The 16,275-nt window shown below is 40.7% G+C and overlaps 1 protein-coding gene across 8 annotated transcripts in view; it reads left to right on the top strand.

The window, feature by feature from the left end:
* CTNND2 (catenin delta 2) overlaps positions 1 to 16,275 on the top strand; it is a 902,659-nt gene that overhangs the window by 302,418 nt on the left and 583,966 nt on the right. The window contains exon 1 of one of the 8 annotated variants that reach the window (XM_055141808.1): positions 14,191 to 14,406. The exons of the other annotated variants lie outside the window; for them this stretch is intronic. The gene's annotated coding sequence lies outside the window, so the exon portion shown is untranslated. Of the gene's footprint in view, positions 1 to 14,190; positions 14,407 to 16,275 lie in introns of those variants that run through there. 8 annotated transcript variants of the gene reach the window in all.

Raw genomic sequence — 16,275 nt, 5'->3', positions numbered from 1 at the left:
AAGGGTAAATGTCTGCCTCCTTTGTGTGATACCAAAGTATCCAAAGTAGTGCTTATATTTCAGAATATTCTCTAATACTTCTCGTGAGTCAACTTCAAGGAAAATGTATCTGTAGTGCCTGCATTGCATGTGGGCATGTACGTCACTGTTGGGATGAGTAAATGAATCGTTTCCTAGAATTAAAAGGAGCTGAAGAAGCAGGTACAACTGTCAGATGAGTGATTCCCAAATAAAGGTTAAAGGCTGAAGACACAGTACAGGAATAAAGGCACTTGTCTTGCACACAGCCAATTATGATTGGATTCCTGGTACCATGTAAGATTCCTGAGCACTTACAGGGGTGATAGCCGAAAACAGAGCCATGAGTGGCCCCTGAATGCCACTAAGTATAGCCTTAACTAGCAGCCTGCAAAATAAAAGTTGACTATGTATTAAGTGAGGGAGGTCTGTGTCTTTTACTGCCTATGATATAGTGCATAAAAACCACAGCGGCATTTAATAACTGTAGACTGAAAGGATGAGGGATAAGCAAAACAAGGAAACTCTTAAGCTAATAATTTATTGGATTGTGTAAGAGACTTCAGTTGTCATTGATCATAAGTTCTAGCTCTTGACCTTTTTGCATTGACATTTATTTTTAGGTCACCTGACCTTCCTGGGTCTTATACCTTACATCCAGATGATCAGATATCAAAGCCCAGTTTGACACTGTGTAATTAGTCTTTACACTGGATTCCTTTGGGGACTCTTGTCTCTTTCACTTTCAGAACAGATGTTTGGTAGGGACTGCTGGTGACTTCAGGACAGATGAGATTTATCACATGTCTTAGGTCAGTGAAGGAAATTCTGACAGTGACACCCGTCAACAGTAATAAAGTTGAAAGCATCAGCTTCTGCCACTGTGACATTTAACATTAATAAGGTGGATGAATTTCTTATGTTTGTTATGTTTGGCTGGAGCAATAGCACAGCAGGTAGGGCGTTTGCCTTGCACGCGGCCGATCCGGGTTCAATTCCTCCGTCCCTCTCAGAGAGCCCAGCAAGCTACCAAGAGTATCCCACCTGCATGGCAGAGCCTGGAAATCTCCCTGTGGCGTATTCAACATGCCAAAAACAGTAACAACAAGTCTCACAATGGGGACATTACTGGTGCCCACTCGAGCAAAATCGGTGAGCAACAGGATGACAGTAATACAGATGCAGTGTTATGTGGGATGGCACAAGTGAACTTCACAGACTCTCTGGCTAGGAAATGAAAACTGCAAAAGTAGGTGGCTGTTTTTTTTAATCTAGTCCACACAGATGAAATTTTGTTCAGTTGAAAGCAGGGTGTTCATTTTTAAATGCTGGTGGTGTGAACGTGTTTCAGTTTGGTGGTTAAGGGCAAAGAAAAGGGTCAACAGTTTGCCCAGTCCTTCCTCAGAGGCCCTTTGTGAAGTATCCACTTCTAAATGCCTCTTTACTCTGCCATGGAGCAGAGAATCACCCAAGGAACATCCTTACTTTGAAATTACAAAATGATTAATTAATGTCACAGATATCAGATATTTTAATAATAAATCATCTCAGGGTGTTGTCATGTATTGGATTTAGCCCCACATTGAACAGACTCCCCCCGCCCCCCGGCCCACGAGAATTCTGGAGGAAGGAACGCTCGGTCTCCCATTAAACATTAATTAGCTTGAAAAATGAAAAGCCGTTTTCTTGATTGTGAATTTTTGGGGTTGTTAATTTTTCACAAGGCAGGGAAACTGTCTCTTGGTTTCGGTCTCTTTCAAGCCCTCTCGGTGGAGCATTTTCTCCCAGTATCCCACTGGCTCAGCACGAAGCCCTTCCATCTGGCTCAGCTCGAGAGACGACACTTCAGTCTCATGGCCAAAGGGCAGTGCCCTGATTTCTTGCTGTGACTGCCGAGAAAGCATTTGAATAGCGCTCTCTAATGCCATCCTGTTGATAACGAGTACTGACGCATGTCCACGGGGAACGAGCCTGCCAAGAAGCGTTTGTGGGGGTGGCTTTGGATTCCCAAGTCTTCCCAGATGACGAAAATCATGAAGTTATTCTTGGAACCGGCAAGGGAAAGAAAATAGCTCCGAGATATCGCTACCTGTAATTTCCTAATTATGATCGTCTTAGTACACAGGAGTGGTAATGCTGAGGCATTACGAGCCACTTGCAGGAATAAACATTTGTATTTCTATGATGTGCTATTTTCTCATCAGAAAATAAAGGAAAGGGAAATTCATTAATTTCCACAAAAAGAGAGAGACTGAATCTCATCAAATACTTTGCCTCCTTCCCTTAATAAAGACACTAATTACCAAGCCCTGGGGAGATCTTCTTTCACCTGAGCCCTGGGAAGAAAGAAGAGTAGGGAAGGGGCTCACTGGTCCTCACATGGTGAGGTGGCTTTCAGAGTAAGGGAACAGTGTGAAGGGCGTCCCCCATGGATGTTTCAAATCGATACTGTTTCTGTTAATAAATACTACCTAAGTGTAAATGTATTTTGTTGGCTTGATTGTTTGTTGTATTCCCAGCACACTGGTTCCATGCGTCACTTCCTGTGGTGCTCAGGGACCATGCCATGTCAGCCATCAAATGTAAGCCTACTTCACACGACACCCATGTTCCAAACCTTTTGGCTATGTCATATATTTTAGTATATGCTCCCAGTATATTTTAGTATATGCTGGAGGCTGGAGTGTTTTTTTGTTTTTGACTTAGCAATTTAACTTCCCTAATAAGAATTTTGATATAGATTAACTTCCTGTTACTAAATTCCTATTGGCTTTCTGGTTTTTGATATTATCTTTAATTGAAAGACTACTAAGAAGATCCAAAGTGATTATTTTTACAGAATTATTTCATAAACTGTATGGTCATAAATATATTTATGTGATTATCATAATGATGTGTTATCTAGAAAAGTATGAGTTGTTTACATCTTGCTGCTTTGCGAGATAGGAACAAGTAAATATTAGCAGAAAACTCTGATAAAATGATTTCAGTATATAATGACCTTTAATTTTTAAGCCACATTAAGATTTTATTTTTAGTGACCTGAACTCAAAGGTGTTTTATTGGCGACCCATTAGGATGCCTTTAGGGAAATTTTCTGCAAAGAATATAAAAATCCATATTTTGCAATATATAATTTTCATTGTAATATAAGAATGAGAAAAGTGCAGTTTTATCATTTCTCTTATGTAAAACATCAGGAAGAAGGAGAAAATATGGCATGAAAAAAACTGCCACATTGCCTTTCTTATAGTTATCAAATATCAAATATTGTACCACTCAACATTATGTACCTATGAAATGTTTTGTATGCTTTCTTATTCCTGGATACATCAACCCAGGCATATATTTCCATATTTATTTTTGTCTCCATTCAGAGGTGAGTTGTTCTAAAATATCCTAAAGTATTTTCTCATTTAAATATGGTATTACTAAAATAGTACATCGCTCATAAAGAAAGAAATGTCCTTGCGATCTGTCCGATTAAAAGCTAGTGTTTGTTATATAGAGAGTTAAGCATTCTTTTTTCATTCCATTCAGCTCTTTAGCTGTGAGCTTTCAAACTCACCAACACACAGGCCCTCACGGATTCCTTTATAGTGCTGTTTCTGTTGCATTTTTATCACCACCATGCTCACTACTTTCAGCATTCATATTTTACTACCTAATTAATTGCTGGCATTTTTTTACTGACCCAAACTATTCATTGCACTGTCCTTGTCTATAACTGTTCTGGTCAGTTATTTTGAAACAGCTTATTGTACTAGTCTTCATTTTAAAGGTTGTGCATAGGGCCAGAGAGGTCAATGTACTGAGTATATGTTTTGCATATGGAAGGCCAGTCTCAATCCCTGGAATCTCATTATTTTCCAGGCAGCATCAGGAGCAACACCCTAGCATAGAGTCTTGAGTGGCCTCTGAGCATCACCCAGGCATAGCTCTAAACAAAGAAACAACTGATGCCACATACTGTTCATTTCTGTCACCGATCCTTCGATTCTGTGGCTTCTGGCCATTGGTTATTTCCCTGTCATTCTTCCTTATATCTCACCTATGAGAGAGATCACTCTGTATCTCCTTTTCTCCTCCTGGCTCACTTTTATCAACATGATTCTCTCCAGTTCCACAGGGTGGCAAATTGAGTTTTGTCTTTTCTTGTAGCCAAATAGTATTCCATCGTGTATTTGTGCCATAGTTTCTTTATCCAGTCATCTGTTCTCGGGCACTTGGGCAGTTTCAGAATTTTAGCTATTGTGAATAGTGCTGCAGTGAACACAGGTGTGCCAATGTCTTTTATGATTGGAGTTTGTAGGGGGTAGATACCCAAATGTAAAATTGCTGGACAATCTAGAAACTCAGTTCTTAGGTTTCTGAGAAATACCCAGGTTCTTTTCCAAAAGTTTGAAAGAGTCTGGCATTCCAACTAGCAGTGCTGATGGTTCCATTTTGTTCCCACACCCCAAAAACATTGGTTGTTTTTGTTCTTTTTGATGCATGCCAGTCTCACTGATAGGAGATGATATTTCAGTTTTTGCTTTGATTTGCATTTCCCTGATAATAAGTGACACAGAACATCTTTTCATACACTTACTGGCCATCTGTACGTCTTCTATGAGGACGTTTCTCTTTATCTCTAAGTTTGTTGATAACACAAATAGTTTTAAGACACATGCTTTTGTGAAGCCCTTTCAGAGAGAAATTATCTGTGATCAAACTTCCTTGGTGTCATACTGAGCTTTTGTGCTGCTTCCTCTTTAGATTTTTCAGGAAAAGTCATGGAACTATCATGAGCTACTGAAGCAGATTGTGTGTGGTAGACATTGTACATATTTTTGATGTTTTTAAGAGCCAGTGCTTAATGAATACTAAATTTAATGTATATTAAGGTTTTCAATAATCTAGTAAAAGGATTTACTTTTAATAAATTATCATTATGACTAAAGAATTTATTTTTAATGTTCATATTTTATCCTAATGTATAGAAAAGTGTTAGACATTTTTCTCTCCCCTCATCTTGAAAACCTTTCCAAACAATGAGGAAGGAAATTAAGTAGGTTTTCCTCTTTTTAATGAAGAGCAATAAAATCATCCAAATATAAATCGTAAGAGAATCTAAAATGTTTCTGTAAAAAAATCAACCCTAATCACCTTTAGCATGGTCTACATAGCAGAAGTTGATGAAGGCACACCATCTGCCAAGAAGAACTGAGGTAGTCCTGGGGTGTTGCCTCTTCTAGACATCGAGTTAGGTCTTAGAGGATCCCACTTTCTTCAAATAAGAAATTTGAACATTGGGATGGACAGTTTGCTTCACTGTTAAACAACCCTCAAGAATAATATGTTGGTGTTTCTGGAGGACTCCAGGAGGTACTTTTATTTTTATTAAAGAAAAATTGTGGAGGCTTACTCTTGGCTCTGTGCTCAGGGATCATTCCTAGAGGTGCTTAAGAGACCCATGGGGTGCCGGGCATCCAACCTGGGTTGTCTGAATGCAAGGCAAGCACTCTGCTCACTGGATATATAAATTTACCAGCTCTGTCCAGGAGATAATTTATAAACCTTGTCAATGACTCTAGATTTCTCTATGAATTAAGAATACATAGTCTGAAGTTCAAAATACTTGTAATCTATGGGATCAATCTATGGGTTCAACTTGTAGTCTATGAGATACTGTCACTGTCACTGTCATCCCATTGCTCATCGATCTGCTCGAGCAGGCACCAGTAACGTCTCCATTGTAAAACTTGTTCTTACTGTTTTTGGCATATCAAATGCGCCACGGGTAGCTTGCCAGTCTCTGCCATGCGGGCAAGATACTCTCAGTAGCTTGCCAGGCTATCCGAGAGGGGGCAGAGGAATTGAACCCGGGTGGGCCGTGTGCAAGGCAAACACTCCAGCCCATCTATGGGATACAGAGAATTTTTAGAAAATCTTATCAAATCTCTTTCCTAAAGGTATTATAAAAGTATAAATGAGAGAATTCTCTGATCTCTTTAAATGTGTGTGAAAACAATAGAAAAATTCCACTCAAGTTGCTGTTGTAATATAAGGGAAAAAAATCCAGCAATTATTGCTCACATGAGAATGTGAACAAAGGCAGTTCCATGACTGTGGAAAGTGAGGGCGACTTGTGTGTGTGCCAGTTGTGCTATCCATAGCCCATAAGGACTCACGTCCTTCTTTTCTTCATTGCTACTTTTATTATTATTATCTTTTACTCCAGAACACTCAGTTGTGAAATGGGGAAAGTGCTTCCATGGCAGAGCCAAATAGTGAATTTAGAAGAAGCAGCATGCTTATATCTACGGAATTAAGTGAGCTTTCAGTTTTCATCCAGTGATTAGATATTCTGTGTGATTGCCAAGGAATGCTTTCATTCCAGATGGACTGTGGTTATGAAGATAGCAACCTCAGTATTTTGGAGCTAAGAGAGCTATAAGCAGAGCCACTGTACGAAAATAAACACTCTGAATATACAGTCTCAACTCTAGAACCTTGTTGAGTCAAAACTTCCATTTTTTGAGATACCACTATTTGGGAGATGTCTGGAAATAGATGTGTGAGCCGGAGAGATAGTATGGGGGTTAAGAAACTTGCTCCTCTGCAATTCATCCTGACTCCCTGGTACTATATATGGTTCCCTAAATGTCACCAGGATCTTGCTGACCAAAGTCAGGAAATAAGAAAAAAAATAGAGAAAGAATAGAACTAGAGAGCAGTGTTTTCAGATCCTCTTGATGAAAAAATCTCAGTATTTTCACTACAAGATAGACTACTTTGGAATCAGATTGGGCGTCCATCCTCCTGTGAGTGACATCATTTGCTGTATACCACTCCCCTGTCTGGACACCAAGTCCCATTTTTAAAGATTAGTATGGATCTGCTCGAGCGGGCACCAGTAACGTCTCTCATTGTAAGACTTATTGTTACTGTTTCTGGCATATCAAATATGTTATGGGGAGCTTGCCAGGCTCTGCCATGCGGGCGCGATACTCTTGGTAGCTTGCCAGGCTCTCCGAGAGGGGCGGAGGAATTGAGCATGGGTTGGCTGCGTGAAAGGCTAACACCCTACTGCTGTGCTATCGTTACTGGTGCCCACTCAAACAAATTGATGAGCAATGGGATGACAGTGACAGTGATAAATCAGCTCAGTCTAATTCTCTGCCCTGCCCTCCACACACATCCAGCCCCATCCTAAAAGGAACGATAGAGGATTGTTCACAGGCATTCAAAGAGAAATTTAGAATCATTTTATAATCACTCATGAAGGACTGCAAACTAAATACTCAAATACTGATGTTAATGAAGATAAGTGCAAATAAGCACTCGGATAAAGAAAGGAAGAAAATAGGAATGGCAGAGCTACAGGTGAACCAGCTGTGTGGAATTGTATTTGTCAGTCTGACCTTCTGTATCTTCAAGACAGAACAAGAGTAGCCACTATGTCTTATCTGAACTTCCACTCTCTGCTGTGTCAGTGTTAAACCTTAAAAGTTACACAGAAGTCAGAATATTTCAGGATAAATATAAAATTGTGTGACCAGAGCCAAAGAGAAATATTTTCTACAGGAAATGATTATACAAAAGATATTGATATCGCTATGATTTGATATATATCAAATGTATGTTTTCCAGAATTTACTCATGTTTATTTAAAATGAACCCCTTTTGATTTCTTTGAATTAATTTTATTTTGCAAGGAAACATGCTGTAATTATTCTCTTTGGTTGGTGTCTTGGCAGAACGCTGTGTGGGAAAAACTTAAAATGCTTACTCATGTACGTTTTCTGATTGGTATTCCTTAGGTGTGTCAGCCCAGGACAGTGACATAATACCTAAGTCCCACCAAAGGAACAGGGCCTGCTCTGTTCCGACAGAGTATTATTCAGGATCACCACTTTATAGAGATGTTAAAGAATATCAGATAAAGACATTGGCTAATTATGCAAAACAGAGAAACAAATGCTACTCTTAATACTGCGGGATTAAGATGCAGTACTCTTTGTGATGAGATGAACAGAGTGTTTTCTTTGTTTTTACACTTTCAGATGTATTTTGCTATTTATTGTTAACGACTTTTTACTGCGGCACCATAGTTTATAATCCTATTGAACTCTTGTTTCACACTTGCATGGCAACTGTCCCTCAAAAAAGTGTTGAGTTTTTTTTTCTTATAAAATAGTGTTTTACATATCACTGGGTATATTGGAAGAGTTAAAATATTCCTTGGACTTTTCATCCTTCAACAGAGAAGTCAAGTGTTCTATCATCAGTGACTTTTCGACTTTTCTGTAATAAAAAATTTTACATTCTGCCAAGAGGGGTGTGTGTGTGTGTGTGTGTGTGTGTGTGTGTGTGTGTGTGTGTGTGTGTGTGTGTGTGTGTTTAGGGAGGGAACTACTTTAAAAATGAGAATCCTGGGGCTGGAGCCATAGCACAGCGGGTAGGGCGCTTGCCTTGCACACAGTCGACCCGGGTTCAATTCCCAGCATCCCTGTTGTCCCCAAGCACTGGTTCCCAGCATCCCCTATGGTCTCCAAGCACTGCCAGGAGTAATTCCTGAGTGCAGAGGATCCCTGGGTGTGACCCCAAAAAATGCAAAGAGAGAGAAAGAGAGAGAGAGAGAGAGAGAGAGAGAGAGAGAGAGAGAGAGAGAGAGAGAGAGAGAGAGAAACCTGTGAGCAGGGAGAAAGAAAGCTCAGTGGATTGGAGTACGTGTGCCGTCTGCCAGAGCCCTGGGTTTACGCTCAGTACTCCAGTACTCTGTGTTTTCTTGATCCCCCTGTAGCAAACCCTGCACTCACATCTGGGAACACCACCAGGTGTAAGACCAAAAACATAACAGGGAAGGGCTTAGATGTATTTTATGATTGCCATCATTTAGAAAGAGTATCTGTCTGAATTACAACTAGAACATTGTGGTGTTTCCGGCCTTTTCAGCAGCACAGATGTTCTTCCACCTCTAATTAATTGATGCATTTAAAGCATCCTGTTTGAAATTCGGTGTCTCACTGTCATTGCAGTGGCCTGTTTGGTAACTGGGAACTCCTGTCTTCCGGCTTTGTTTATGCCCAGAGTATAAATGGATAGAAATTTCATGCACTGATCATTTCTAGTGTCAGAAATGCCATGGGGGGCGTTGCTGAACCCTCACCAGGTTGGTCAACTACACATCCTACTCCGGAACCCTTTAGTGCTTTGAAGGCTGTGAAATTAATTTCATGCCAGGCTAGAGCGGCACCCTGGAAATCACTGGGTGTTCTTAATCTGTCTTTGCAGAGGATACAGAAGCGATTGCCCATGATGAGAGGTCCCAAAGATGAGGTTTATATCCCCATCCTCGAAGGACAGACAATAATCCAAATATATGTTCCTGGTAACTGGGATTGTCCACACTCTGTGGTCTAGTTGCGGAGATGAAATTTGTGGTGCTTCCCAAAGAGCAGCGTTCCGTGATGTACTCCCAGGAGCTGAATCTGGTTATCCACTTTCCACCCGTGTGTCGGCATAGGGGGTTCAGTCTGATCTCGGTGGCTGTCACTACCAGGAAGGAGGCAGATGTCCAGCATTGTTCCTTTGATTTCTTTCCTTCGCTTTCTCTCCTCCTTTTTTTTTTCCACTGGGTCCGCCCATCCTGCCATCCTTTCTGGCCATGACAGCAGCGATAACTGCGGGGTGCAAATGAACTGGGGGGGGGGGGGGACTGGCCCTAGAAATATGACTCCTTGCAAAGATTTAATTGCAAGAGGATCTGTGTGCTGGAGCATCACCATGGCCCTTGGAAAGCCAGCTCAGTAATTTGAATGCCAATCATCTGTAATTTGATACCTTCCAGTCTGGAGGGATAATAAATAGAATTACAGAGTTTTACACTGGAATGCTGATTCTTAGAAAATGAAAAGCCAAAATTTCAGAAAAGAGTCAACTCTTTAAACAGTCCTTTGGAAAGATTGAGCTCTACTGAAGTGAAAAAGAAAAATACTCACCTTACGCTCACTGGGGAGCCACTCCATGGCCTGCCCCACCTTAAGAATGTGAACTCTTTCCTATATTCGTGCTCCTTATTCTTTTTCAGTTTTATGCTTGTCACTGTGATTGACAATTACGGGAATGATAGAGTTGCAGACTCAGAGCGTTCCAAGATGGCATCCCCTCCCAGGGCTCCTGTTCCCCTGCACCATTGTCTCGATGAACGCCTTTCAACCACCGCTCCGCCAAGCTCAGTTCTGTAGACAGATCCTGTGATCTGTAGCTTCCCATCATTTCTTTCCTTACCATGTTTCTTTATATCCCGTATATGTGAAGGATCATTCTGTATCTGCTCATCTCCTTTTTTTTTTGCCGTGCTGTAATTGTCAGTAGATGAAAATGAGAAGGACACTTAAATAACGTTCCCCTTCCCCTGCTTTTGACTCAGACGCTGAATTTGTTTTCCAAAGTGACCTCAACAATGAATCATAGTAAACCCGATGCTACCATGTAGAGATGTAGTGATTTCTTTATGCTGTGGTTTTGCTTTTTAAAATTTTGTGAAATTGCCAGAGCGATAATACAGCAGGTTAAGGCTCTTGGCTTGCATGCGGCCAGGCTGGGTGATCCCCGGCCCTCCACAGGGTCCCCTGAGTCCCGTCAAGTGTGATCCCTGAGTGCAGAGTCAAGAATAAGTCTTGGGAACTATCAGGGATGGCCCCAAAACATTTTGTGAACCTTAAAAACCCTTTATTTCTTTTGACTTCCAATCATTCCTTAATTACCAAGACTGATTCGAGCCAGAGGTGGCACATGCTGTCCTCACATGTTGATGACCCTGGTTTGATCCCCAGCACATCATATGAAACCCCAAAGAATGACCCAGTCCACCTAGTACTGCTAAACCCGGAGCATAAAACCACTGGTATTGGGGCTGGAGTGATAGCATAGCGGGTAGGGTGTTTGCCTTGCATGTGGCCAACCTGAGTTCGATTCCCAGCATCCCATATGGTTCCCTGAGCACCACCAGGGGTAATTTCTGAGTGCAGAGCCAGGAGTGACCCCTGTGCATCGCCAGGTGTGACCCAAAAAGCAATAAATAAATAAACAAACAAATAAATAAATAAATAAAACCAGTAGTATGGCCTTCATTCAACCTCCCCAAATAATAAATTAAGAATGACAAGGATCTTCCTAGAAGATTCTTGAGGTAAAATGATATCAAGATTGGATGGAGAGATAGTATAGCAGGTAAAGCACTCACATTACCTGCAGCCAGCCCTGGTTCAATCCACAACATCACGTATGGGCAGCTGAGTACCTCCAAGAGTGATCCCTGAGCACAGAGCCAGGAGGAAGCCCTCTGAGGTGAGGAGCTGGAGGGATGGTACAGGGGCTCAGACCCTTGCATGAAGCTAACCCTGCTTCAGTTCCTAACACTATGTATGGTTCTGGAAGCATGGCAAGGATTGGGGCCTGCCTACCCCTGAGAACTGCGACGTGTGGATAGTGCCTTTCCACACAGAGGTTATATTTCAGATGGACGCTTTTTGCTTATGTATGCATATGTATTTACATATGTGTACATATATTATATGCTCGTACATGCCTTTTATAACTTGTGAAAAAAAAGTCTTTGGAAATAATTTGTGGTTTGACTTTTCAGTGTAACACCAAGGAGAGAAGTGCAATGGCATTGACATGGTGGGAAAGGCTCGGTCATGATAGTGCACTGAGGGGTCTGGGATGCAGTTTCTGTGCTTAGTCATTTCTTCATGGGCAAGAGCCCTGAGTGTCGCCTTGTTCCCTGTGGGGTGTTTCACAGTGTTAGTTGTGGCCTCTATGAACAAAGTTTGGATGACCAGGATAGCGGATGTCCTCCTGATGGACGTCTGAGCACCTTTCTGTTCCATTCGCACAATGCTGAGGTTGCAGTAGACAGGAGTTGCCGAGACAGAGTGAGCCTATGATGAGTCTTAGGAGAGATTGACAGACCTCAGATGTATTCACCACTTTGCATTCCCGCTCACCATTTCTGGAGCATTTCTAGTAACACCCAGTGCTTGGGAATACTTGGCATTTTTCTCTCTTACTTCCACAATGCCAATGAATATATTTTGACACCCATAAAAGTTTATATTTTGAATTTGTATTTTTCTAGTTTATCTGAAAACGAGTCATCTCCCCACGTTGTTATTGGTTGTGTGAGTCTTGGATCTTCTCTTTCAATAAGTGCTTGTTTGAGGTCTTAGAGCTTTATTTTTTCCTCCTGGAGCACCTGTAATATTATATTGATACATCTGGAGAGGATATAGAAATAGAAACACAATCAGAGAAATAAATCACATCCAGGCAACTGAAAACTTGACTACAGATCTGGGCGAAAGTAACTTAAAAGCGATGTAAATCTTATGGTTCTTACCCAGGAGGGAATTTTCTTAGAAGCGTGATGTCAACCTGACATATTCCTGATCATCTTCAATTTTCCGTTTTCTGGTCATGAATGATTGAATTCACAAACACTGTCTGAGTCTCTAAGTAGGACCACAAAATACCTGCCTTCATTGGCAAATTCAGGAAATGGAGGTAATTTTTGCTCTCTGGACATCAGGACTAGCTTGTTCTAGAGGAAGCATGACCCTGTAAGGTACAGCAATGGTAGTGATGTTGCGGGCGTCAGAAAGTCTTACTTAGCACACGTGCACTGATGGAATCACATCACCCTCGAACCCATCTTGGAAGTGTCTTAAAGACCATGATGGCCCTCATCAAATCCGAGATCCACATGCAAGATATATCTGGACATAAAAATTTATTAAAAGAGAGTGTAGTAGTGTCGGGAGTATATGACATAAGAATGACCTTTTGTTCTGTGAGTATGCACTGTATTTTTAATAATAAACTTGTATTGTTTAAAAATAATCAAAATCTTACTGTTTTAATAAGTCATCTTATAGCTAAAATGAAGTAGAATTCTTTCTCCAAGAAAATGGGAAATGTTCCTTTCAGCATAATCAAACACCATCCAACAGTGAGAGTTACATATTGATGTAGAGAGAATTGAAGAATGTTATTTATTTAGTATGATATTTTATTAATACTCCAAGTAGCTTAATTGCAATGGGATGTTAGCTTTACTGAAACAGAGTGTTCTGGGGCCTGAATTATTTTACAGCAGGTGGAGCACTTGCTTTGCATGTGGCTGACCCAGGTTCGATTCCAGCATCCCACAGGGCAGGAGTAATACCTAAGCACAGAGCCAGGAGTAACCCCTGCGTATCCTGGGTATGGCTCTAAAACAAACACTTTGTTCTGGTACACTGGGTATAGTGTATGAAATTATGTGCAGGAGAAACCATTATCAATAGTATCATCAACCACAGAATCTCAGAAATAAAATTGACAATAAAATAAATACCTTGTCCCATGTCATTCATGAAAAAAAAGTGGAACTGTTGACATTTGGTGCATAATTCAATAAATGTTTCAAATATTTTGCGCTATTTATCATTTTGGGAATTGTGGTTAAAAGAGAATCCAGTAAATCCCCCAAAGAAGTTGTTTGAGATGCTGAAATAGTCGGGACTGGGGGGTGGAGATCTTCAGCATAGGAAAGTTCCCTTCCACTCAGCATCTGGATAGATCTCCTTTTCTCTGAACCTTCTGGAGGGGGTTAGATTCTGCTGGGTCTCATTGTCCTTTCCTGTCATCTCATTCCACAAAATGAAATTCATTTGCATAACGGTGGTTTTGTCAAACACTCGTCATTCGGAATAAAAGTAGTCTAGCTTTGACTGGGAACTCTAAACCCTTTGACTCTCTTGCCTTTGAAGTCACCAAGGAAACAAAAGTCGAGCTTCAGCGAAGGATAATTTTATGAGGCTGTGGGATTTCTGTTTATTTTCTAATGTCGAGGTACAGAGGGCTAAAAAATCCAGATACAAATCGAGGGCAAAGCAATGGAAGAGAAACTAGAATTTGCTAGGCAGGCTAGTGGGAGGGTCCTTTTGTGATGAAATGTTGCATAAATAATGCCGAAGGGGGTCTAAATTCACTGTTACCATGGCGACCTTTGTGCCCGCCCGAACTCTATTCTCTCAGCTCTTAAGAAGGCAACCACTGCTCCGAGTCTCTCGGCTGCCTTTGCTCTCTCTTGCTCGGTTTGCCTCTGAGAGCAGAAATTCAACTCTCATCCTTAGGCCTCCAGACTTCTTCTGGACTGTTCCTCCGTGTCGCTGGGTGTGATTTTTGCACTGCCGGGGTCCCTTTTGGCCTGGGCGCCGGTGGGGAGGAGCAGGTGCGGAGAACGGCTGGAATTGCCTGTGCAGCTCTGGGAGGAGGCGGGAGTCAGCCGCATCCTGGTGGCTCGTGGGCCCTGACTCAGGGTTGGACGTCTCTGAGGATCCCTCATTGCGGAAGGTAAAAGACATCACGCTAACGGTCAGGATTGATTTGCTTTGCAGATGAGTGCTCCGTGACTGCAGGCTTTAGACCTGGCTAGAGCTAAAGTTTTCAAAGACTGCAAGTGGAGGGTGAGGTGCAGAGAACATGGCTGGGTTTGATTTCTGACCTTCTGCTTGTTTCTCCGTCAGTTTATTCCGGGTATTCGTCGTTGGGCTTGTCAAAGCCAAATGTCTCGTGGAAGAGAAAGTAGTTGGGAGGATCTGTGCACCCCGCCCTCCTCCAGGAGCTGTTCTGACAGCGCAGGGTTTGTCTTCTAGTAAAACTTGATGTGCTGTTGATTAATTTGAATCCAGTTAGGGTTCTTTTGCAGTCCCAGTTAATTAGGTCATCCTAATTGAGAATTCGGTCGAGAGTAATTGAATGTGGACTTAGAAATTGTGGTGTTCTTTTTCTGTTTTGTAAAAAAAGTAAAATGCATAACCTCGTCTTGAAGAAATTATTCACAGATGGTGAACACAGGAAAAAATAACATTTGATCAGCTTCACTATGCAAAGTAACTTTAAAAATTCAATGTATTGGACAGCTAACTTGTTACATTGCTTTTTCTTTCTTGCATTGGTGTCTAGTTCTCAGTGTTGGCCTGTTATTGAAACAAGAATGTGACAATTAAATAAATAGCAGTGCTCCTACATTATAAAAAAAAAAGAATGTAACAATTGCTCATGTCAGTTATTCAAAATGGTTTAGGTATGGACGAGACACTTCCCTTAAGTATAGGTAACTTTTGCCTTACAGGTGTTTATAGCTTGCCTTTTGTCCTGTGGCTCATTGGGAGTTATTGGCCAAAATTTACAGTAACTTCATCGAGTTCATCTGTTAAGAAAATATTTGTAATACTTCAGAGATTAAAGAAACAAACAGATTTCAGAAAGCTCTAGCTTCTGCAAGTTGGGAATGGCATATTGGGAATTGCCTATCTTTGTAAGATCACTGTATCTTTCTAGAATTGTGAGCAAAATGCCCACAAAAGTCTAGAGTTTTCTCGTAGTGTATTTCAAATGGGTAATAACATTTACACCAGGGGATTTTCTCCTTGATGATTATCATCACAGGATAAAAGTTTTCTGTGATTAATAAAATTTAAGTTTGGATGAATATAATTTGGCTGCTAAGGATAAATAAAGATCATATTAATGTAAAGAAATTGTTTTTATCAGAAACAACGTCACATTTAATCGCATGGCATGGATTTGGTTTTGTTCTATCTAAAAGTTATTCTCTCACATACTTTGGGTGTACTTCTTAATTGATCTGCTCGAGTGGGCACCAGTAATATCTTCCTTGTGAGACTTGTTGTTACTGTTTTTGGCATATTGAATAAGTATTTCATTTTAGTTCGTTTAATCTAAGTTTATGTTATATATGTTCAGGGTAAGAAATCTAGTTTTGAGGAATGAAAGGAAATCTCAGCGATACAGGTTCAGAATAGTAACTTAAGATAAAGTTGACCCTTGAAAGTGTTTTTCACACACTGATAGCTATTTAATGGTGCTGTCTAGAAAAAATGATAAATACCTATGAAACTGCACTTTAGAATTATAATATCTAAGTACTCACACTCTGTAGAACATAAGTGCAGTGAGTGAAAGCAACAGTGAGTCTCCAAATCATAAGATACATTATGTGCATATGGTCCACATAGCTTAAACTTACAAATGCACAAATTATATTACACATTATTCCCCATTGCCAGTAGAAATATTCTATATGGGAAGGAAATTCAACTATATTTATTTTTTAGTCTAGATATTTACATCATGTGGCTGTCACCAAAGAAATACTAAATGGATTCCTGAGAATTCTAGAACGTAAGAGTTCAGCAA

Source organism: Sorex araneus, chromosome 1 (assembly GCF_027595985.1).
Source record: "Sorex araneus isolate mSorAra2 chromosome 1, mSorAra2.pri, whole genome shotgun sequence".
Classification (NCBI taxonomy): domain Eukaryota; kingdom Metazoa; phylum Chordata; class Mammalia; order Eulipotyphla; family Soricidae; genus Sorex; species Sorex araneus.
This window is presented reverse-complemented; position numbering and strand designations above follow the sequence as displayed.